The 25084-nt window shown below is 39.0% G+C and overlaps 1 long non-coding RNA gene and 1 pseudogene across 1 annotated transcript in view; one reads left to right on the plus strand and one right to left on the minus strand.

Moving 5' to 3' along the window:
• LOC134760913 (uncharacterized) overlaps positions 1-25084 on the plus strand; it is a 78943-nt gene that overhangs the window by 12429 nt on the left and 41430 nt on the right. The gene's annotated exons all lie outside the window — the stretch shown is intronic.
• LOC100437862 (chromobox protein homolog 1-like) lies at positions 1391-22479 on the minus strand (annotated as a pseudogene).

Here is a 25084-nt window from a genome sequence, read left to right on the forward strand (position 1 = left end):
AGCAGTTTGGAGATTCCTCAAGAAAATTAAAACAGAATTACCATTTGATCCAGAAATTCCATTACTAAGTACATACCCAAAGAAAAATAGATCATTATACCAAAAGGACACATGTACTTGTACCTTCATTGCTACACTATTCACAATAGCAGAGACATGGGATGAACCTAGGTGCCCATCAGTGGTCAATTGAATAAAGCAAATGTGGTACATATGCACCATGGAATATTATGCATCAGTGACAACAAATGATATCATGTCATTAGCAGCAACATGGATGGAGGTGGAAGGCATAAGCAAACTAACACAGGTGCAGAAAACTAAACAGTACATGTTCTCATTTATAAGTGAAAGTTACAGATAAAGCACACATGTACATAAACATGGGAAAAATAGACATTGTATACTACTAGAAGTGGGATAGAGGAAAGGGGATATGGGTTGAAAAACTACCTATTGTGTACTATGCTCACTACCTGAGTACAATATACCTATGTCACAAACTTTTATGTGTAGCCCCTGTATCCTACATAAAAGTTAAAATTATTTTTTAAAATGAAATAAAGAAATCTAAGCATTAACATAAAAATTATGGAGAAAAGAGGAAACCAACAAAAAACAAGCAAAAAAAAAAGAAAATTACATAAATTACTCCAAAAAATTATTAAATAGAGATCATAGAAACATTGAAATTGATTGAACTTAAAGTAGGCTCTTTGAAAATATCTACAAAATTGACAATACTTTAGCTAGACTAAGAAGAAAAATAAAGAAATTATAAAAGTTAGAAATCAAAGGAGATATTACCATGGGCCCTTTGGAAATTAAAACTGTGAGGGAATAAATACTGTGGGCAACCTTATGCCAATAAACTAAACAACTTTGAAAATAGGCTAACTTCTACAAAATTACTACTGTACCCCAAATGACTCAGGAATTAACATAAAATAATAACAGAGATAAAACAGACGTTTTCCTAGATATTAAAAATCTCAGCCCAAAGAAAAGCCAAAGACTATATGTTTTCACTCGTGACTTTTATGAAATATGTAAAGAAACAATTCCATTACTCAACAAACTTTTTTCAGAAATACATGAGTACAGAATATTTCTCAACTCTTTATGAGGCCAATATCATTCTGACACCAAAGCCAGACTAAGGCATGTCAATGAAGAAGAACTACACTTCAATATCCTTCATTAATAGAGATGCAAAAATCTTTAACAAAATACAACAGTGTGTAAAGAAAATAACACATCAGTATATAAAGGGAATTAAATAGTATATACAGAAAATAATACATCATTGTCAAGTTATATTAATTATAGTAATGCATGGTTGCACTAATTGCCTCAAATTTAATTAATAAAACACAACACCTTAATACTACACAGCAAAAATATTAAATGAGCATCTTAATAGATGCAGAGAAGACATAAGACAAAATACAGAGCCCATTCATTATAAAATCTCTTAGCAAGCTTAGAATATCAGGAAAGTCTCTCTACTTGATAAAAGACATTAATAAACAACACATGAAGTATTATATTAAATGGTTGTCTTAGTCCATTTTTTTTTTCAGGGATTATAAATCTATAGTTTTATTAAGACAAAAACTGACAGTGTAGTATGAAGTTTACATTTAAACAAAGTTTACACAGAAATCTAACACATGCCTAAAAGAATTTTACAGTGTAGCTCTAGATGCAAGTCTAGAAAATATCAAGAACTGATGGATCTCATGACTCAAGACAGAGCATTTTGGGTATGTTACTTCTTAGGATTTCTTAAAAAATTGTTTTTGTGTGTGTGCGTGTGTGTGTGTGTTAAAGTGAAATATGAAAATTTGTTTTCATATGAAAGTTTAATCTTCTCCTGAGAGATTATGAAAAGCCTGAGACCAAGGCTTTTGAAATCACTAAACTCTTGGATCAACTCAGTGAAACTTGTGCTGCCAGTGACTGAACCCTGCCAACAATGGTTTCAGTGTTCAAAGCTCAAAAAAGAGAATGGCTCCCAGAGTTCTCCCCACTAAAAATGGCTCCAAGAGTTTTCCCCACTAAAAGCATGGGCCCTTGTCTTTCCCTACTGTCTTATCTCCTCTACCACTCTCTTCCTCTTCCCTAACACCTCAGCCAGTGTCTTGGATGAACAAGCTGATATTTATAACTTCATTACTGGAAAAGAACGGGTCTTCTAATTTCAGGAATTAGCACCTCTAAGACAGAATGATCTGCTTGTACTGTATACTCTCCAATAAAAGACCTTCCCTCCTTGTCAATTTCCATCTCCAAAATGGCAACTTTGGCAACTTATGAACAGGCTTAGTCCTTTGTGGGAACAGCAATAAGTTTAGGCAGGGAACACCTTGGCTTATAGGTTTCAGACATTCACAGCTTTTAAACAGTCTCTCACAGTCTTTATTTATGGTGCCAATGACTTTTTTTTAAAGGTAAAATATTCTGGACATAGAAGCAAATCATTAGTTGTCTGTTCTTTTCCATTGCTTCACCATTTCCCCTATCAGGCCCCAAATGTTAATCTAAGTGATGCTACCCATCTCCCTTTCTCCCCTCCCCATCCCTCCCTCCCCCAAATAATACACCAGTAATAGCCAAAAACTACACACATGCTAAGCTGTAAAAATGCAGTTAACGCTATTGGGAAGAAGGCTGTCTGTTGTGGAGATGCTCTTTGAAGATCTACAGTATTTTTTTGCTCTCCCACACACCCAATTCTGCAAGTTTTGTCCTTCATAGAAGGCCCTTTGCTTTTCACAGCAAAGTGCAGAAAAGGTTGCCTTGATACATTTATCCCCTTTCCCCTCCACTGGGATGGGGAACTATACAGCTTGAAACTATACAGCTTGAAATGGCTTTAAAGCACTTGGGCTGCTGCAGGGCACAGCAACTATACTGGCTCTTCAAAGGACATCTTCTCAAGCCACCTCTATGGTGTCAAGACAAGTAGAACTTCTTCCCTTCCCACTTGAAACCCACAGTCAGATGTGACAGGGGCTGGTACTCAGGAGCATTAATTCTTGTCATCTTTTTTGTCATCATCCTCCGAGCGGTAGGAATGCCACGTCAGCCTTTCCTCATAGAAGGATATGACAACCTGTGGGCACTTGACATTGACTTCCTTGGCAGGGACCAGGTCAGCCTCATCAGAGTTTTTCCATTTCATCAGTAACATGAGCTCTCCACTGGAGTCTGTAGCTCCAATGATCCGCTCCGGCTCCAAACCTCAAGCAAAGCCTCGTGGCTTTTCTGACTCTTCTTTCTTCTTCTTTGGTTTGCTCTCCTCTCCCTTATCTTCAGAATCAGAATCAGCTATGTGCTTGCCTCCCTCTGATTTATCTGTCTCATGTGCTGTTTTCTGTGACTGCAGAAACTCAGCAATGAGGTCGAGGCAATCCAGGTTCTCTTCTGGCTCCCATGTGTTATCCTCATCTGAGTACCCCTTCCACTTTAGGAGGTACTCCACTTTGCCCTTTACCACTCCACAGTCGAGAACTTTTTCCACCACATATTCCTTTTCCTCCTCTTCTAGCACTTCCTCCACTTTCTTCTTGTTTTGTTTTTTCCCCTAGTGCCCACCAGCTTTCTGGTGTAAAGGGTGACACTGCTCAGAGAAGCGCCCAAGAGCCCAAGAGGAATTGGTGCTGTGCTACTGGCACGTCGCATTGAGTCACCTGGGGGAGTGGCGCCCAGGAAGGCAGCAAGCCGGGTGGCCACAGTGGAGTCCCTCACTGAAGTGGCATACCGCAGGCCCCAGCCAATGGCCCTCCCCTCAGCCGAACCTGTCTTAGTCCATTTTCTATGCTATAACTGAATACCTATGACTTGGTAATTTATAAAGAAAATAAGTTCATTTAGCTTATGGTTCTGGAGGCTGGGAACTCCAAGAGCCATGGTGTTGATATCTGGTGAGGGCCTTCCAGCTGTGTTGTGATATGGTGAAAGGCGTCACATGGAAAGAGAGCAAGAATGTCCATGTCGGTTCAGTTTCTCTTTCTGTACTCACAAAGGCACCAGTTCCATCATGAAGGCCTCACCCTGACAACTGTATTTAATACTAATTACTTCCCAAAGGATCTACCTCCAATCAATATATGAATTTGAGGGTTAAGTTTCCATCATATGATATTTGTGCCACATTTCAGCCATTGCGTTCTAACCCACCCCTCAATATTTATGTCCTTCTCACATGCAAACTACACTCATTCTATATCAATAGCCCCAAAGTCTTAACTCTTTCTAGCACCAACTCAAAAGTCCTAAGTTCAGAGTCTCATCTGAATCAGATATGAGTGAGACTCAATTCACAATTCATCTTGAGGCAAATTTCTTCCAGTTGTTAGCCTGTGAAATTAAACAAGTTATCTATTTCAAAAATAAAATGGTTGGACAGACATATGACAGATATTCATATATCAAAAAGGAAAATGGGCAAAGTGAAAATAATTACAAGTCTCAAGTAAGTCCAAACCCCAACAGGAAAAAACATATTCAGTCTTAAAGCCAAAGAATAATCTCCTTTGACTGCACGCATACAACCTGTGCACACTGGTGTGGGTGTTGTGACCTCAAGGCCTTAAGGAAGCCCCACACACACCACATTGCTGGACTCATCCCACAATTAAGCTCTCCTGAGTTGGCTTTGCACATTAATAGCTCCGTAATTCTGGGGTCTTTGTGGTAGTGCTGCTCCCAAGACTCCATTAGGCATTATCCTAGTGGGGACTCCCTGCAATGGCCTTGCTCCCATGGATCCCCTAGGCATTGCCTTGGTGAAGGCTCTCTTTGGTGTCTTTTCTTTTGTGACATCTCTTCCTTGCTCCTCAGGCTGTCTGTGACATCCTTTGAAATCAAAATGAAGAAATCCATCCTCCGACAGTTTTTGCATGCTGCATATCTTCAGTATTAGCACCACATAGATGCTGCCAAAGTTTATGACTTGCACCTTCCAGAGTAGCAGGCCAAACCACCTGAGGCCATTTGAGCCATAGCTGGGGTGGCTGAACACTGCTGCATTTCTGAAATGCTGGGAGCAGACATCTGAGGCAATTAAAGCAGGGACCCATCCCCTAAACAAATTCTGCCCTCCTAGAGCTCTGGGCCTGTGATGGGAGGGGCCACATCAAATATCTCTGAAATAACTTAGGGTTTTCTCCCACTATTCTGATGAATAGCCCCTGGCTTTATTCTATCCATACTAATCTTATCAATAGGTCACTTGGTCACACCCTTGGTTTCCTCTACTAAAAATGCTCTTTCATTCACCACCATATGACTAGGCTGCAAATTTTCTAATTCTTTCTACTATGCTTTCTTTTAAAATTATAAATTCTGTTTTTATATTATCTCTTTCCTCTCTTATTTTATATAAGCAGTTAAAAGTAGCCATACAGCAGACTGAATGCTTTGCTACTTAGATATTTCTTTCACCAGATATGCTAGCTTCACTCTTTTTTCTGCCTTCTATAAAGAAATCAGAGATGACACAAGCAAATGGAAAAATATTTCATGCTCATGGATAGGAAGAATCAATATTAAAACGGCCAAACTGCCCAATGCTATTTACAGATTCAGTGCTATTCCTATCAAACTATAAGGGACATTCCTCACAAAACTAGAAAAAAGCTATTTTAAAATTCATATGGAACCAAAAATGCTCAAGTAGCCAAGGCAATCTTAAGCAAATAGAACAAAGCTGGAAGTATCACGTTACCTAACTTCAAACTATACTAGGGGGCTACACTAGCCCAAACAGCATGGTACTGGTACAGAAACAGACACATAGACCAATGAAACAGAACAGAGAGCAGAAAAATAAGACCACACCTGCAACCACCTGATCTTTGACAAAGAGGACAAAAAGAAGCAATGGGGAAATGACTCTCTATTCAATAAATGGTGCTGGGATGACTGGTTAGCCATATGCAGAAAATTGAAACTTGGCCCCTTCCTTACACCATATACAAAATTAAACTCAAGATGGATAAAATACTTACATGTGAAATCCAAAAGTATAAAAACTTTGGGACGCAACCTAGGCAATACTATTCTGGACATAGGCACTAGCAAATATTTCATGACTAAGACATCAATTGCATCAAAAGCAGAAAAATGGAATCTATTTTAAGTAAAGGGCTTCTTCAGAGAAGAGATTCAGTAGAGTAAACAGACAACATACAGAATCAGATAAAACATTTGCAAACTATGCATCTGACAAAGTTCTAATATTCAGCATCCATAAGAAACAAACATGTTTACAAGAAAAAAAACACAGAACTCCACTAAAAAATGGTCAAAAGCCATGAACAGTTTTCAAAAAGGACATACATGTGACCAACAAGCATGTGAAAAAAAAGTTCAATATCACTAATCGTTAGAGAAACACAAATCAAAACCACAATGAGATGCCATCTCACATTAGTCAGAATGGCTATTTTTTGTGTGTACCACTAGAAGGCCAGTTAATGTAATTTTACTTATTTATTTTTAATCTCAATAGTTTTGGGGAAATAGGTGGTGTTTGTATGCAAGAATAACTTATTTACTGGTGATTTCTGAGATTTTGGTGCACCCATCACCTGAGTAGTGAACATTGTACCCAATGTGTAGTCTTTTATCCTTCACCCCCTCCCACCCTTTTCCCTGAGTCCCCAAAGACCATTGTATCATTCTTATGGCTTTGTGTCCTCGTAGCTTAGCTCCCACTTATGAATGAGAACAATGTTTGGTTCTCCATTCCTGAGCTACTTCACTGAGAATAATGGTCTCCAAGTTGCTGCTAATGCCATTGTTTCATTCCTTTTATTGCTGAGTAGTATTCCATGGCATATATATATATATATATATATACACACACATACACACACACATACATATATACACACATATATATACATATATACATATACATACCACATTTTCTTTATTTACTCATTGATTGATGGGCATTTGAATTGGTTCCATATTTTTACAATTTAGAAATGTGCTGCAATAAACATGCACGTGAAAGTATCTTTTTTTGAAAAGTGACTTCTTTTCCTCTGGATAGATACGCAGGAGTGGGATTGCTGGATCAAATGGTAGATCTACTTTTAATTCTTTAAGGAATCTTCACACTGTTTTCCACAGTGGTTTTGCTAGTTTACATTCCCACCAGCAGTGTAAAAGTGTTCCCTTTTCACTACATCCATGTCAACATCTAATTTTTTTTTAATATGCCCATTCTTGTAGGAATTAGGTGGTATGGCATTGTGGTTTTGATTTGCATTTCCCTGATAATCAGTGATGTTGAGCATTTTTTGAATATGTTTGCTGGCCATTTGTATATCCTCTTTTGAGAATTGTCTATTTATGTCCTTCGCACACTTTTTGATGAAATGATTTTTTTCTTGCTGATTTGTTTGAGTTCCTTATAGATTCTGGATGTTCGTCCTTTGTCAGATGCATAGTTTGCAAAGATTTTCTCCACTCTGGGGGTCGTCTGTTTACTTTGCTGATTATTTCTTTAGCTGTGCAGAAGCTTTTTAGTTTAACTAAGTCCCATCTATTTATGTTTGTTTGTGTTGCATTTGCTTTGGTGTTCTTGGTCATGAAGTCTTTGCCTAACACTATGTCTAGAAGAGTTTTTTCAATGTTATCTTCTAAAATTTTTATGTTTTTAGGTCTTACATTTAAGTCTTTGATCCATCTTGAGTTGATTTTTTTATAAGGTGACAGGGGAGGATTCAGTTTTACTTTTCTACGTGAGGCTTGCCAATTATACCAGCACTATTTGTCGAATATGGTGTCCTTTCTCACTTCATGTTTTTGTTTTTGTTTGCTTTGTCAAAGATCTGTTGGCTGTAGATATTTGTATATATTTGGCTATATTTCTGGGTTTTCTATTTTAGTCCATTGGTGCATCTGCCTATTTTTTTTTTTTTTTTTTTTTTTTGAGACGGAGTCTCGCTATGTCACCCAGGTTGGAGTGCAGTGGCGCGATCTCAGCTCACTGCAAGCTCCGCCTCCCAGGTTCACGCCATTCTCCTGCCTCAGCCTCCTGAGTAGCTCAGACTACAGGCACCCGCCACGGCGCCCCACTAATTTTTTGTATTTTTTAGTAGAGACGGGGTTTCACCGTGTTAGCCAGGATGGTCTTGATCTCCTGACCTTGTGATCCGCCCGCCTCGGCCTCCCAAAGTGCTGGGATTACAGGTGTGAGCCACCGCGCCCGACCGCATCTGCCTATTTTTTTAGCAGTACCATGCTGTTTTGGTGACTACAGACTTGTACTATAATTTGAATCATAATGTGATGCCTCCAGTTTTTTTTTTCTTTGTCTCGCTTTGGCTAGTTTTGGTTCCATATGAATTTTAGGACTGAGTTTTCTAGTTCTGTGAAGAACGATGGTCGTATTTTGATGGGAGTTGAATTGAATTTGTAGACTGCTTTTGGAAGTATGGTTATTTTCACAATATTGATTCCTCCCATCCATGAGCATGGGATGTGTTTTCATTTGTTTGCATTCTCTGTGATTTATTTCAGCAGGGTTTTATAGTTTTCCTTGTAGAGATCTTTCACCTCCCGGGTTAGGTATATTTCTAAGTATTTTCTTTTCTTTTTCTTTTTTTTTTTTTGCAGCTATTGTAAAATGGATTGAGTTCTTGATTTGATTCTCAGCTTGGTAGCTGTTGCTGTATAGCAGTGCTACTGATTTGTGTACATTAATTTTGTATCCAGAAATTTTGCTAAATTCATTTATCAGTTCTTGGAGCTTTTTGGATGAGTCTTCAGGGTTTTCTAGGTATATGATCATATCATCAGCAAACAGTGACAGGTTGACTTCCTCTTTACTGATTTGGATTCCCTTTATTTCTTTCTCTTGTCTGACTGCTCTGGCTAGGATATCCAGTACTCTGTTGAATAGAAGTGGTGAAGGTGGGTATCCTTGTCTTGATCCAATTCTCAGGGGGAATGCTTTCAACTTTTCTTTGTTCAGTATAATGTTGGCTGTGGGTTTGTCATAGATGGGTTATATTACCTTTAAGTATGTCCCTTCTATGCTGATTTTGCTGAGCGTTTTAATTATAAACAGATGCTGAATTTTGCCAATTTTTTTTTAATCTATTGAGATGATCATGTGATTTTTGTTTGTAATTCTGTTTATATGGTTTATCACATTTATTGACTTGTGTATGTTAAACCATCCCTGCATCCCTGGTATGAAACCAACTTGATCATGGTGGATTATCTTTCTGATATGCTATTGGATTTGGTTAGCTATATTTTGTTGAGAATGTTTGCATCTATGTTCATCATGGATATTGATCTGTTGTTTTCTTTTTCTGTTATGTCTTTTCCTGATTTTGGTATTAGGGTGATACTGGCTTCATAAAATGATTTAGGAAGAAATTCCTCTTTATCTTTTGGAATAATGTCAATAGAATTGGTACCAATTCTTCTTTGAATGTCTGATGAAATTCAGCTGTGAATCTGTCTGGTCCTGGACTTTTTTGTTGGCATTTTTTTATTACCATTTCAATCTCACTGCTTATTGTTGGTCAGTTCAGAGATTCTATTTCTTCCTGGTTTAATCTAAGAGTGTTGTATATTACCAGGATTTACCATATCTTCTATATTTTCTAGTTTGTATGCATAAAGGTGTTCATGTGGTATCAGTTGTAATATTTCCATTTTCACTTCTAATTGAGCTTATTTGGGTTTTTCTCTTCTTTTCTTGGTTAATCTCACTAATGACCTATCAATTTCATTTATCTTTCCAAGGAACCAGCTTTTTTAAATTTATTTTTTGTATTTTTTAAATTCCAGTTTGATTTAGTTCTGCTCTGATCTTTGTTATTTCTTTCCTTCTACTGGGTTTGGGTTTGATTTGTTCCTGTTGATCTAGTTCCTTGAGTGGTACCTTAGATTACCTATGTGTGCTCTTTCATAATTTTTTAATTAATTAATTTATTTATTATTATTTTACTTTAGGTTTTAGGGTACATGTGCACAACGTGAAGGTTAGTTACATATGTATACATGTGCCATGTTGGTGCACTGCACCCACTAACTCGTCATCTAGCATTAGGTATATCTCCCAACGCTATCCCTCCCCCCTCCCCCGACCCCACAACAGTCCCCAGAGTGTGATGTTCCCCTTCCTGTGTCCATGTGTTCTCATTGTTCAATTCCCACCTATGAGTGAGAATATGCAGTGTTTGTTTTCTTGATCTTGCGATAGTTTACTGAGAATGATGATTTCCAATTTCATCCATGTCCCTATAAAGGACATGAACTCATCATTTTTTATGGCTGCATAGTATTCCATGGTGTATATGTGCCACATTTTCTTAATCCAGTCTATCATTGTTGGATATTTGGGTTGATTCCAAGTCTTTGCTATTGTGAATAGAGCCGCAATAAACATACGTGTGCATGTGTCTTTATAGCAGCATGATTTATAGTCCTTTGGGTATATACCCAGTAATGAGATAGCTGGGTCAAATGGTATTTCTAGTTCTAGATCCCTGAGGAATCGCCACACTGACTTCCACAATGGTTGAACTAGTTTACAGTCCCACCAACAGTGTAAAAGTGTTCCTATTTCTCCACATCCTCTCCAGCACCTGTTGTTTCCTGACTTTTTAATGATTGCCATTCTAACTGGTGTGAGATGGTATCTCATTGTGGTTTTGATTTGCATTTCTCTGATGGCCAGTGATGGTGAGCATTTTTTCATGTGTTTTTTGGCTGCATAAATGTCTTCTTTTGAGAAGTGTCTGTTCATGTCCTTTGCCCACTTTTTGATGGGGTTGTTGTTTTTTTCTTGTAAATTTGTTGGAGTTCATTGTAGATTCTGGATATTAGCCCTTTGTCAGATGAGTAGGTTGCAAAAATTTTCTCCTGTTTTGTAGGTTGCCTGTTCACTCTGATGGTAGTTTCTTTTGCTGTGCAGAAGCTCTTTAGTTTAATTAGATCCCATTTGTCAATTTTGGCTTTTATTGCCATTGCTTTTGGTGTTTTAGACATGAAGTTCTTGCCCATGCCTATGTACTGAATGGTAATGCCTAGGTTTTCTTCTAGGGTTTCTATGGTTTTAGGTCTAACATTTAAGTCTTTAATCCATCTTGAATTGATTTTTGTATAAAGTGTAAGGAAGGGATCCAGTTTCAGCTTTCTACATATGGCTAGCCAGTTTTCCCAGCACCATTTATTAAATAGGGAATCCTTTCCCTAATGCTTGTTTTTCTCAGGTTTGTCAAAGATCAGATAGTTGTAGATATGTGGCATTATTTCTGAGGGCTCTGTTCTGTTCCATTGATCTACATCTCTATTTTGGTACCAGTACCATGCTGTTTTGGTTACTGTATCCTTGTAGTATAGTTTGAAGTCAGGTAGTGTGATGCCTCCAGCTTTGTTCTTTTGGCTTAGGATTGACTTGGTGATGCAGGCTGTTTTTTGGTTCCATATGATCTTTAAAGTAGATTTTTCCAATTCTCTGAGGAAAGTCATTGGTAGCTTGATGGGGATGGCATTGAATCTGTAAATTACCTTGGGCAGTATGGCCATTTTCATGATATTGATTCTTCCTATCCATGAGCATGGAATGTTCTTCCATTTGTTTGTATCCTCTTTTATTTCCTTGAGCAGTGGTTTGTAGTTCTCCTTGAAGAGGTCCTTCATGTCCCTTGTAAGTTGGATTCCTAGGTATTTTATTCTCTTTGAAGCAATTGTGAATGGGAGTTCACTCATGATTTGGCTCTCTGTTTGTCTGTTGTTGGTGTATAAGAATGCTTGTGATTTTCGTACATTGATTTTGTATCCTGAGACTTTGCTGAAGTTGCTTATCAGCTTAAGGAGACTTTGAGCTGAGACAATGGGGTTTTCTAGATATACAATCATGTCATCTGCAAACAGGGACAATTTGACTTCCTCTTTTCCTATTTGACCCATTATTTCCTTCTCCTGCCTGATTGCCCCGGCCAGAAATTCCAACACAATGTTGAATAGAAGTGGTGAGAGAGGTCATCCCCATCTTGTGCCAGTTTTCAAAGGGAATGCTTCCAGTTTTTGCCTATTCAGTATGATATTGGCTGTGGGTTTGTCATAGATAGCTCTTATTATTTTCAGATACGTCCCATCAATAACTAGTTTATTGAGAGTTTTTAGCATGAAGTGTTGTTGAATTTTGTCGGAGGCCTTTTCTGCATCTATTGAGATAATCATGTGGTTTTTACTTTTGTTCTGTTTATATGCTGGATTACATTGATTGATTTGCATATATTGAACCAGCCTTGCATCCCAGGGATGAAGCCCACTTGATCATGGTGGATAAGCTTTTTGATGTGCTGCTGGATTCTGTTTGCCAGTATTTTATTGAGGATTCTTGCGTCAATGTTCATCAAGGATATTGGTCTAAAATTCTCTTTTTTGGTTATGTCTCTGCCAGGCTTTGGTATCAGGATGATACTGGCCCCATAAAATGAGTTAGGGAGGATTCCCTCTTTTTCTATTGATTGGAATAGTTTCAGAAGGAATGGTACCAGTTCCTCCTTGTACCTCTGGTAGAATTCGGCTGTGAATCCATGTGGTCCTGGACTCTTTTTGATTGGTAAGCTATTGATTATTGCTACAATTTCAGCTCCTGTTATTGGTCTATTCAGAGATTCAACTTCTCCCTGGTTTAGTCTTGGAAGACTGTATGTGTCGAGGAATTTATCCATTTCTTCTAGGTTTTCTAGTTTATTTGCATAGAGGTGTTTCTAGTATTCTCTGATGGTAGTTTGTGTTTCTGTGGGATCGGTGGTGATATCTCCTTTATCATTTTTATTGCATCTATTTGATTCTTCTCTCTTTTTTCTTTATTAATCTTGCTAGTGGTCTATCAATTTTGTTGATCCTTTCAAAAAACCACCTCCTGGATCCATGAATTTTTTGAAGGGTTTTTTGTGTCTCCATTTCCTTCAGTTCTGCTCTGATTTTAGTTATTTCTTGCCTTCTGCTAGCTTTTGAATGTGTTTGCTCTTGCTTCTCTAGTTCTTTTAATTGTGATGTTAGGGTGTCAGTTTTGGATCTTTCCTGCTTTCTCTTATGGGCATTTAGTGCTATAAATTTCCCTCTACACACTGCTTTGAATGTGTCCCAGCAATTCTGGTATGTTGTGTCTTTGTTCTCGTTGGTTTCAAAGAACATCTTTATTTCTGCCTTCATTTCATTATGTACCCAGTAGTCATTCAGGAGCAGGTTGTTCAGTTTCCATGTAGTTGAGTGGTTTTGAGTGAGATTCTTAATCCTGAGTTCTAGCTTGATTGCACTGTGATCTGAGAGATAGTTTGTTATAATTTCTGTTCTTGTATATTTACTGAGGAGAGCTTGACTTCCAACTATGTGGTCAATTTTGGAAGAGGTGTGGTGTGGTGCTGAAAAGAATGTATATTCTGTTGATTTGGGGTGGAGAGTTCTGTAGATGTCTATTAGGCCCGCTTGGTGCAGAGCTGAGTTCAATTCCTGGGTATCCTTGTTGATGTTCTGTCTCATTGATCTGTCTAATGTTGACAGTGGGGTGTTAAAGTCTCCCATTATTAATGTGTGGGAGTCTAAGTCTCTTTGTACATGACTAAGGACTTGCTTTATAAATCTGGGTGCTCCTGTATTGGGTGCATATATATTTAGGACAGTTAGCTCTTCTTGTTGAATGGATCCCTTTACCATTATGTAATGGCCTTCATTGTCTCTTTTGGTCTTTGTTGGTTTAAAGTCTGTTTTATCAGAGACTAGGATTGCAAACCCTGCATTTTTTTGTTTTCCATTTGCTTGGTAGATCTTCCTCCATCCTTTTTTTTGAGCCTATGTGTGTCTCTGCACGTGAGATGGGTTTCCTGAATACAGCACACTGATGGGTCTTGAGTCTTTATCCAATTTGCCAGTCTGTGTCTTTTAATTGGAGCATTTAGTCCATTTACATTTAAAGTTAACATTGTTATGTGTGAATTTGATCCTGTCATTATGATGTTAGCTGGTCATTTTGCTCGTTAGTTGATGCAGTCTCTTCCTGGTCTCGATGGTCTTTACATTTTGGCATGATTTTGCAGTGGCTGGTACCGGTTGTGCCTTTCCATGTTTAGCGCTTCCTTCAGGAGCTCTTTTAGGGCAGGCCTGGTGGTGACAAAATCTCTCAGCATTTGCTTCTCTGTAAAGGATTTTATTTCTTCTTCACTTATGAAGCTTAGTTTGGCTGGATATGAAATTCTGGGTTGAAAATTCTTTTCTTTAAGAATGTTGAATATTGGCCCCCACTCTCTTATGGCTTGTAGACTTTCTGCCAAAATATCCACTGTTAGTCTAATGGGCCTCCCTTTGAGGGTAACACGACCTTTCTCTCTGGCTGCCCTTAACATTTTTTCCTTCATTTCAACTTTGGTGAATCTGACAATTATGTGTCTTGGAGTTGCTCTTCTCGAGGATTATCTTTGTGGCGTTCTCTGTATTTCCTGAATCTGAATGTTGGCCTGCCTTGCTAGATTGGGGAAGTTCTCCTGGATAATATCCTGCAGAGTGTTTTCCAACTTGTTTCCTTTCTCCCCGTCACTTTCAGGTACACCAATCAGAAGTAGATTTGGTCTTTTCACACAGTCCCACATTTCTTGGAGGCTTTGCTCGTTTCTTTTTATTCTTTTTTCTCTAAACTTCCCTTCTCGCTTCATTTCATTCATTTCATCTTCCATCGGTGACACCTTTTCTTCCATTTGATCGCATCGGCTCCTGAGGCTTCTGCATTCTTCACATAGTTCTCGAGCCTTGGTTTTCAGCTCCATCAGCTCCTTTAAGCACTTCTCTGTATTGGTTATTCTAGTTATACATTCTTCTAAATTTTTTTCAAAGTTTTCAACTTCTTTGCATTTGGTTTGAATATCCTCCCATAGCTCAGAGTAATTTGATCGTCTGAAGCCTTCTTCTCTCAGCTCATCAAAGTCATTCTCCGTCCAGCTTTGTTCCATTGCTGGTGAGGAGCTGCGTTCCTTTGGAGGAGGAGAGGTGCTCTTTTTAGAGTTTCCAGTTTTTCTGCTCTGTTTTTTCCCCATCTTTGTGGTTTTATCTACTTTTGGTCTTTGATGATGGTGATGTACAGATGGGTTTTTGGTGTGGATGTCCTTTCTGTTTCTTAGTTTTCCTTCTAACAGACAGGACCCTCAGCTGCAGGTCTGTTGGAGTACCCGGCTGTGTGAGGTGTCAGTCTGCCCCTGCTGGGGGGTGCCTCCCAATTAGGCTGCTCTGGGGTCAGGGGTCAGTGACCCACTTGAGGAGGCAGTCTGCCCATTCTCAGATCTCCAGCTGCGTGCTGGGAGAACCACTGCTCTCTTCAAAGCTGTCAGACAGGGACATTTTAGTCTGCAGAGGTTACTGCTGTCTTTTTGTTTGTCTGTGCCCTACCCCCAGAGGTGGAGCCTACAGAGGCAGGCAGGCCTCCTTGAACTGTGGTGGGCTCCACCCAGTTCGAGCTTCATGGCTGCTTTGTTTACCTAAGCAAGCCTAGGCAATGGCGTGTCCCCCTCCCCCAGCCTCGCTGCCACCTTGCAGTTTGATCTCAGACTGCTGTGCTAGCAATCAGCGAGACTCCGTGGGCATAGGACCCTCTGAGCCAGGTGTGGGATATGATCTCCTGGTGCGCCGTTTTTTACGTCCATTGGAAAAGCGCAGTATTCGGATGGGAGTGACCCGATATTCCAGGTGCCGTCTGTCACCCATTTCTTTGACTAGGAAAGGGAACTCCCTGACCCCTTGCACTTCCCGAGTGAGGCAATGCCTCGCCCTTCTTCGGCTCGTGCACGGTGCGCGCACCCACTGACCTGCGCCCACCATCTGGCACTCCCTATTGAGATGAACCCGGTACCTCAGATGGAAATGCAGAAATCACCCGTCTTCTGCGTCACTCAGGCTGGGAGCTGTAGACTGGAGCTGTTCCTATTCGCCATCTTGGCTCCTCCCTCTTTCATAATTTTTAATGTAGGCATTTAAGGCTATGAACTTTCCTCTTTGCACAACCTTTGTTGTATCCCAGAGCTTTTGATTGGTTGTGTCACTATTATCATTCAGTTCTAAGAATTTTTTTAGTTTCCATCTTGATTTCATTATTAACCCAATGATTATTCAGGAGCACGTTGTTTAATTTTCATGTATTTTCACGGTTCTGAGTGTTCCTTTTGGAGTTGATTTCCAGTTTTATTCCACTGGTGTCTGAAATAGTACTTGGTATAGTTTTAATTTTAATTTTCTTAAATGTATTGAGACTTGTTTTGTGGCCCATAATATGGTCTATATTAGAGAATGTTCCAAGTGCTGCTGAATAGAATGTATATTCTATAGTTGTTGGGTGTAATGTTCTGTCAAATATCTGTTAAGTCTATTTGTTCCAGGTTATAGTTTAAATCCATTGTTTCTTTGTTGATTTTCTGTCTTGATGAGCTATCTAGTGCTGTCAGTGGCCATACCACTCTGAACACACTCGATCTCATCAGAATGGCTATTAGTAAAAAGTCAAAAAAAAACAAAAAGATTCTAGTGAGTTTGCAGAGAAACAGAACTGTGTATACACTCTTAGTGGGAGTGTAAATTAGTTCAGCCATTGTAGAAAGCAGCATGGCACATATACATCATGGAATACTATGCAACCATAAAAAAGGATGAGTTCATGTCCTTTGTAGGGACATGGATGAAGCTGGAAACCATCATTCTCAGCAAACTATCACAGGGACAGAAAACCAAACACTGCATGCTCTCACTCATAGGTGGGAATTGAGCAATGAGAACACTTGGACACAGGAAGGGGAACATCACACACTGGGGCCTGTCATGGGGTGGTGAGAGTGGGGAGGGATAGCATTAGGAGATATACCTAATGTAAATGACGAGTTAATGGGTGAAGTACACCAACATGGCACATGTATACATATGTAATAAACCTGCACATTGTGCACATGTACCCTAGAACTTAAAGTATAATTTAAAAATGCATAAGATAAACAATATTGAAAAAGAAACAAATAAAATAAAATAAAAATAAAGCAGCATGGCAATTTCTCAAAGAGCTAAAACAAGAACTATTATTTGTCATTGCAGCACTATTCACAATAGTAAAGACATGGAATCAACTTAAATGCCCATCTATTGTAGACCAGATAAAGAAAATGTGTTACGTATGCACCATTAAATACTATGCAGCCATAAAAAGAATGAAATAATTTCCTTTGTAGGAAGAAGAATGGAACTGGAGGCCGTGATTTTTAGCAAAGTAATCCAGAAACAGAAAAGCAAATACCATGTGATCCCAATTATAAGTGGGAGGCAAATAATGAAAATTCAATAACCCAAAGAGGGGAACAACAGATACTAGGGTCTCCTTGAAGGAGGAGGGAGAGAATTAGGAAAAATAAACATTGGGTACTAGACTTAGTACTTGGGTGATAAAATAATCCTTATAAGAAACACCCATGACATGAACTTACCTATATAGGAAACCAGTTCATGTACTTCTAAACCTAAAATTAAAAATTAAGAAATAGCAAACTAAACTCCACAACACATAAAAAGATCATCACCATAATCAAGTAAGATTTATTCCAGGAATGCGAGTATGTCCAACATGTGTGAATCAATAAATGTGATACATCATATTAAAATAATAAAGGAAAAAAATTATATGATCATATCAATAGATGCAGAAAAAGCATTTGACAACATTCATCCTTCTTCATGATAAAAAATTACTCAACATATTATGTATAGAAGAAATGTACATGAACGTAATGTGAAGGCCATATACTGCAAATTGACAGTTAATTTCATATTGAATGGGGAAAAGTTGAAATCCTTTCCTCTAAGAACTGGAACAAGGCAAGGATTTCCACTTTCAATAATTCTATTTAATATAATACTAGGAGTCCTAAGTAGAGTAATTAGGCAAGCGTAAAAAGGCATTCAAATTGCAAAGAAGAATTAAATTATCATTGTTTGCTTATGATATGTCCTTATGCATACAAAATCCTAAACACTTCACTGAAAAGCTGTTAGACCAACAAATAAATTCAGTAAATTTGCAGATTATAAAATCAACATACAAAATTTAGTAGAATTTCTATATGCTGATAGCAAACTATCTGAAAAGAAATCAATAAATTCTTCCAGTTTACAAATACAATAAAGCAAAATGCCTAGGAATAAATTTAACCAAGTAGGTTAAATATTGATGCAGTTAAAACTCTACAACACTAATGGAAAAATTGAAAAATGTACAAATAAATGTCTATCTTATGTTCATGCATTGGAAGAGCTAATATTGTTAAAATGTTCACACTACCTAAAAAGATTTACAGATTTAATGAATCCCTATCTAAACACCAATGCCATTCTTCATAGAAATAGAAAACACCTTCGAAAATTAATATGAAACCACAAAAGTCCTTAAATAGCCAAATCAATTTTAATAACAACCAAAAAAGTTAATGGCCTTATACTACAACCTGACTTCAGAGTATACTGCAAAAATACAGCAAAGCAAAGATCATTGCATTGACATAAAATAAGGCATATGGACAAGTGGAAAAGAATAGAGAGACCAGAAATAAATTCACACAGTTTACACCAACTGATGTTTGACAAAGGTGCCAAGAACATGTTATGGGGAAAGGACAGTCTCTTCAACAAATGGTGTTGAGAAAACTAGATATCTACATAGAGAAGAATAAAATTAAACCACTATATTTCAGAATCTACAAAAATTAACTCAGAATGTATTAAAGACTTAAATGTAAGATCTAAAACTATGAAACTTCCAGAAGAAAACATAGGGGAAATGTTTTATGACTTTCGTATGGGCAAATTCTTTTTGATAAAACCTCAAAAGCACTGGTAACAAATGCAAAAATAGACAAATGGAACCATATCAAAATAAAAAGCTTCAGTGTAACAAAATAACCAATCAAATGAGTGAAGAGACAACCTACCAAATAAGAAAAAATGTTTGCAAACAATTTATCCAACAATATACTAATATCCAGAATATACAAGGAACTCAAATAACTCAATAGGAAAAAACAAACAAGTAAATAACCTGATGTAAAAATGAAAAAAAAATCTGAATAGAAATTTCTCAATAAAAAACATACAAATGAAGAACAGGTATGTCAAAAAAATGTTCAACATCACTGATTATCTGAGAAATGCAAATAAAAACCTCAGTTAAATATCACCTCATCCCAGTCATAATGATCATTATCAAATAGACAATATATACCTACTAATGAGAATGTGGAGCAAAGAGGACTCATGCAGTATGAACATCTCTCAAATAATTAAAAATAAAACTGCCATATTGTCCAGCAATCCCACTACTAGGTATATATTGAAAGGAATTAAAATCAGTGGGTCAAGTAAATAGCTGCCATCTCATGTTTATCCCAACACTATCACAATAGTCAAAATATAAAATCATTCATTAATCGAATATATTTTATCATTCTACAATTTACATTTACTTAAAAACTATGTTGTACACAATAAAAGCATACAACGTTACCTGTAAATTTGTAAAATAAAAGTAAGTACACTAAGTAATATTACAAATGTTACTAAAAATTCTCTTTGGTTTCACAAATTTTAATTTACATTATCATGACACATGAGTTAAGCCAGTTTGAGTTTGTTGTAACAACAGAAAAAAGTGATAAATATGATTTGCCTTATTTCTTTAAAAGGCTGGAAACACATGTATTACTCAGGGTTCTCTAGAGGGACAGAACTAATCATATATACATATATACACACACGCACACAGTTTTATATATATATAGTTTTATATATATTATATATAGTTTTATATATATATATACATATATATATAGTTTTTTAAGCCTTAACTCACATGATCACAAGGTCCCACAATAGGCCATCTGCATCTAAGAAGCAAGGAGAGCCAGTCGGAGTCCCAAAACTGAAGAACTTGGAGTCCGATGTTTGAGGGCAGGAAGCATCCAGCATGGGAAAAAAATGTAGGCTGTGAGGCTAGGCTAGTCTAGTCTTTTCACATGTTTCTGCCTGTTTTAACTTCTAGCCATACTGGCAGCTGATTAGATGGTACCCACGAAGATTATGGGTGGGTCTGCCTTTCCCAGCCCACTGACTCAAATTTTAATCTCCTTTGGCAATACCCTCACAGATACACCCAGGGTCAATATTTTGTATCCTTCAATCAAATAAAGTTGAAACTCAGTATAATCATCACAAGTCCACCCCTTGTCAACTTGAACCCATACACATCTCCTGAGACCCTCAAATAAAGACAATAGTAAGGTCATAATTATGCCTAACATAATACAACTATCCTTTGTACAACTGGAAACTCACCAATCCCCAACACAACTACTATCACATAAAGTTAATAATACTTAAATGCTGACATGAAGTCAATAAATCTTATGTCACATGATAAAGAAAAAGGAAGTAAAATGATTTTTTAGTACAAGTGTATACATGCACAAACATGTTTTTAACAAAAGAAGGAGAAAATACTCATGACAATTACAGTCTCGTTTCTGCAGTTGGTCACATTGTCGTAGCTGGTATTGATGACTACCTTCTTCTACTACCCATTCTGTATTCCATTTTCCTTCAGCAAGCATCTCAGCAGGTCATGTTTTTTTCCCCTGGTGGAGTGACCCAAGCCTTTATTCCTGAAGGATATGGGCCATTTGTAGTTCTGTTGGATTGGGCTGTTGTAGTTTCCCATTGACCTTAGTCACAGGGAATGGTAACACTAAAAGACACCCTAATGAATCTCCTGTATTCCATGCATACTCTTTTTTACCTCCATTGTGGAATAGTAGACTGATTTCATCTTGATAATCCGGGTCAATCACCGCAGTCAACACTTTAACTCCCTTCTTGGCCTGTTGACTTAAAGGCAGGAGGAGCCCAAAGTGTCCATGTGGCAATCTTAGCTTCCAGTTTAATGGAATCATTGTGTCTCCAGGTGGCAGCCTTCCTCCCTCTGGAACTAAGACCTCTAGGTCAGCAGAAAGTAATGTCATGGGAATAGGAAGCAAAAATTTTGCTAGTAGATCACTAGGAATGATGGTGAGTGGTGCCACTTCCACTTTCATCCCTTGATTCTTGGACCCGTGAATCCTGGCTATGGGAGAAACAGTACCATATATTGGACGCTCATTCAGAGCATACATAGCCTTCTGGAGAACTTTGCCCCAGCCCTGGAAAGTATTGTCATCTAGTTGGCATTGTAATTGTGACTTCAAAAGGCCATTCCACCATTCCACCAATCCATTCTCATGATGGGGAACATGGTAAGGCCAGTGAATTTCATGAGCAGGAGCCCACTGCTGCACTTCTTTAGCCATAAAGTGAGTGTCTTGGTCAGAGGCAATGCTGTGTGGAGTACCATGATGGTGGATAAGGCATTCCCTTGAGTCCACAGATGGTAGTCTTGGCAGAAGCATTGCGTGCAGGATAGGCAAACCCATATCTGGAGTAAGTGTCTATTCCAGTGAGGACAAACCTCTGCCCTTTCCACAATGGAAGAGTCCAACATAATCAACCTGCCACCAGGTAGCTGGCTGATCACTCTGAGGAGTGCTGCCATATAGAAGGTTCAGTGTTGGCCTCCACTGTTAGCAAATTGGGCACTCAGTGGTGGCTGTAGCCAGGTCAGCCTTGGTGAGTGGAAGTGCATGTTGCTGAGCCCATGTGTAACCTCCATCCCTGCCACCATGGCCACTTTTTTCATGGGCCCATTGGGCTATGGCAGGGGTGGCTGGGGAAAGAGAGTGAGTCGTGTCCACAGAACGGGTCATCCTATCCACTTTATTATTAAAATCCTCCGCTGCTGAGGTCACCCGTTAGTGAGTAGCCACATGGGATACAAATATCTTCAACATTTTTGACCACTCAGAGTGGTCCATTTACATGCCTCTTCCCCAAATTTCTTTGTCACCCATTTTCCAATCATTCTCCTTCCAAGTCCCTGACCATCCAGCCAAACCACTGGCTACAGCCCAGGAATCAGTCTATAATCGCACATCTGGCCATCGCTCCTTCCATGCAAAGTGCACAATCAGGTGCACTGCTCGAAGTTCTGCCCATTGGGAAGATTTCCCTTCACCACTGTCCTTCAGGGATGTCCTAGAAAGGGGCTGCAGTGCTGCAGTTGTCCACTTTAGGGTAGTGCCTTCATATCATGCAGAACCATGTGTGAAACAAGCTCTAGTCTTTTGTCTTCCTCTGTCAACTGATCATAGGGATCTCCCCATGAGGCCATCGGTGCAGGCCGGGGGAGAGAAGGCAGGGTTACAGGAGTGGAGACCATGGGTATTTGAGCCACTTCCTCGTGTAACTTACTTGTGCCTTCAGGACCTGCTCGAACCTGATCACGTATATACCACTTTCATTTGATGACGGAATGCTGCTGTGCATGGTGCACTTTATACGTAGGTGGGCCAGAAAGCACCCAGTTCATGACAGACAGTTCAGGTTGCATGGTGACTTGATGACCCATAGTCAAACATTCAGTTTCCACCAAAGCCCAGTAATGGGCCAAGAGCTGTCTCTCAAAAGGAGAGTAGTTATCTGAAGAAGGTGATAGGGCCTTGCTTTAAAATCTCAGAGGTCTCTACTATGATTCACTTATTGGAGACTGCCAAAGGATCCAAACAGCATGCCTGTCTGCCACTGACACCTCAAGCACCATTTGATCTGCTGGGTCATATGGCCCAAGTGGCAGACCAGCTTGCACAGCAGCCTGGACCTGTTGCAGAGCCTTCTCCTGTTCTGGACCCCACTCAAAACTGCAGCCTTTTGGGTCACTCAGTAAATGGGCCAGAGTAACACACCCAAATGAGGAATGTGTTGCCTCCAAAATCCAAATAGATCCACTAGGCACTATGACTTTTTCTTGGTTGTAGGAGGGACCAAATGCAGTAATTTATTCTTCACCTTAGAAGGAATATCTTGACAGGCCCCACACCACTGGACCCCTAGAAATTTCACTGAGGTAGAATGTCCCTTAATTTTAGTCGGATTTATTTCCCATCCTCTGGCACGCAAATATCTCACCAATAAGTCCAGTGTGTTTGCTACTTCTTGCTCACGGGATCCAATCACCATAATGTCATAATGTAATGAACCAGTGTGATATCTTGTGGAAGCAAAAAGCAATCAAGTTCTCTCCAAATAAGATTATGTCACAAAGACAGATAGTTGATATACCCCTGATGTAAGACAGTAAAGGTATACTGCTGGCCTTGCCAGTTGAAGGTAAATTGCTTCTAGTGGGCTTTGTGGACAGGAATGGAGAAAAAGGCATTTGCCAAGTCAATGGCTGCATACCGGGTACCAGGAGATGTGTTAATATGCTCAAGAAACAAAACCACCTGCTGCATCTGGTACAGCAGCTGCAATTGGAATCACTACTTGGTTAAGCTTATGATAATCCACTGTCATTCTCCAAGATTCATCTGTCTTCTGCACAGGTGTTCTGTGAGGGAAATGCACAAGGGGAGAAAATCACACACACAGTACCTTTAAGAGTAAACAAGCTGTATCTCACGTAAATGGCAATGCAGATATAATATGCAAATAATATAATAAGCAAATGATATAATAAGCAAATTAATATAGGCAAATTGATATAATAAGCAAATTGCAATGGTCGGGGAGAAGGGAAAAGATATATATATATATACATTTACACTCACCAGACTATGGAGGATTCACCACCAGATTGGGAAGCAACAGCCTGGGCTCTAGAGTCAGACACTGCACTCACCAGACTATGGAGGATTCACCACCAGACTGGGAAGCAACAGCCTGGGCTCCAGAGTTGGACACTCTCATGTGCACAGACGAGGTCTCATGAAGCTTCAGTGTAGTCTAGGACCCTAGCTCTTTTTGTAACGAGTTGTTTGGTACAAGGCCCAGTCACAAGGGCCCTTGATGACTGGGCTCAAGGAACACAAAAAGGTCAACTTTTTTTTTTGCTACTGTCTACTGTTTTGCAATAACTAATATAGGTTTCTCTGAAACAGTGCCGAATGAACACCTCAAGGGGCTCACACAACCTGTTCCGGAAGTTGGTGACCATTGTTTGTGTCCATGTTCAATTGAGTTCAAATTTAAAATTTAACTTTTCCTTCACAATAGGCCAAAAAGGAGAGCTGAACGGGGATGTGGTGGGAATCACAACCCCTGCATCTTTCAAGTCCTTGATGGTGGCACTAATTTCCGCAATCCCTCCAGGGATGAAATATAGTTTTTGATTTACCATTTTGCTAGGTAGAGGCAGCTCTAATGGCTTCCATTTGGCCTTTCCCACCATAATAACCCTCACCTTACCAGTCATGGAGCTAATGAGGGGGTTCTATCAGCTACTAAGTACGTCTATGCCAATTATGCATTCTGGCACTGGAGAAATGACCACAGATGAGCCTGGGGACTCACTGGACCCACTGTAAGTTGGACCTGAGCTAAAACCCCATTAATTGCCTGACCTCCATAAGCCCCTACTTTAACTAGAGGACCACAATGATGTTATGGGTCCCCTGGAATCAACATCAGCTCAGAGCCAGTGTCCAGTAGTCCCTGAAATGTCTGATCCCTTTCCCCAACACACAGTTACTCTGGTAAAAGGCTGGAGGTCTCCTTGGGGAAGGATGGGAGAAAGATTAACAGCATATATTGTCGGTAGTGTAGTGGAGCCTTTCCTCAAGGGGTCCTGGACTTCCCTTCATTCAAGGGGTTCTGGGCATTTAAACTGGCTCAAGTTGGGAAATTGATTGAGGGGCCGTGCTTCTGTTTTTACAATTCAAATTAGTCTTTTGTCCATTCTACCTAGAAGTTTTCTGCTTACATAAATTAAGTAGGAATGCAGTAGGCTTCCTATCAGTTTCACTTCTAGGAACACCATGATTAATTAGCCAATCCCAGAGCTCTACATGAGTCAGACTATTCTGATTACTGCTTTTTCTCTAGTGTCCATTATGATAGCTATGCTTACTTTGCCTTTGATGGTTGAGTGCTGCCA

Source organism: Pongo abelii, chromosome X, assembly GCF_028885655.2.
Source record: "Pongo abelii isolate AG06213 chromosome X, NHGRI_mPonAbe1-v2.0_pri, whole genome shotgun sequence".
NCBI classification, from domain to species: Eukaryota; Metazoa; Chordata; class Mammalia; order Primates; family Hominidae; genus Pongo; species Pongo abelii.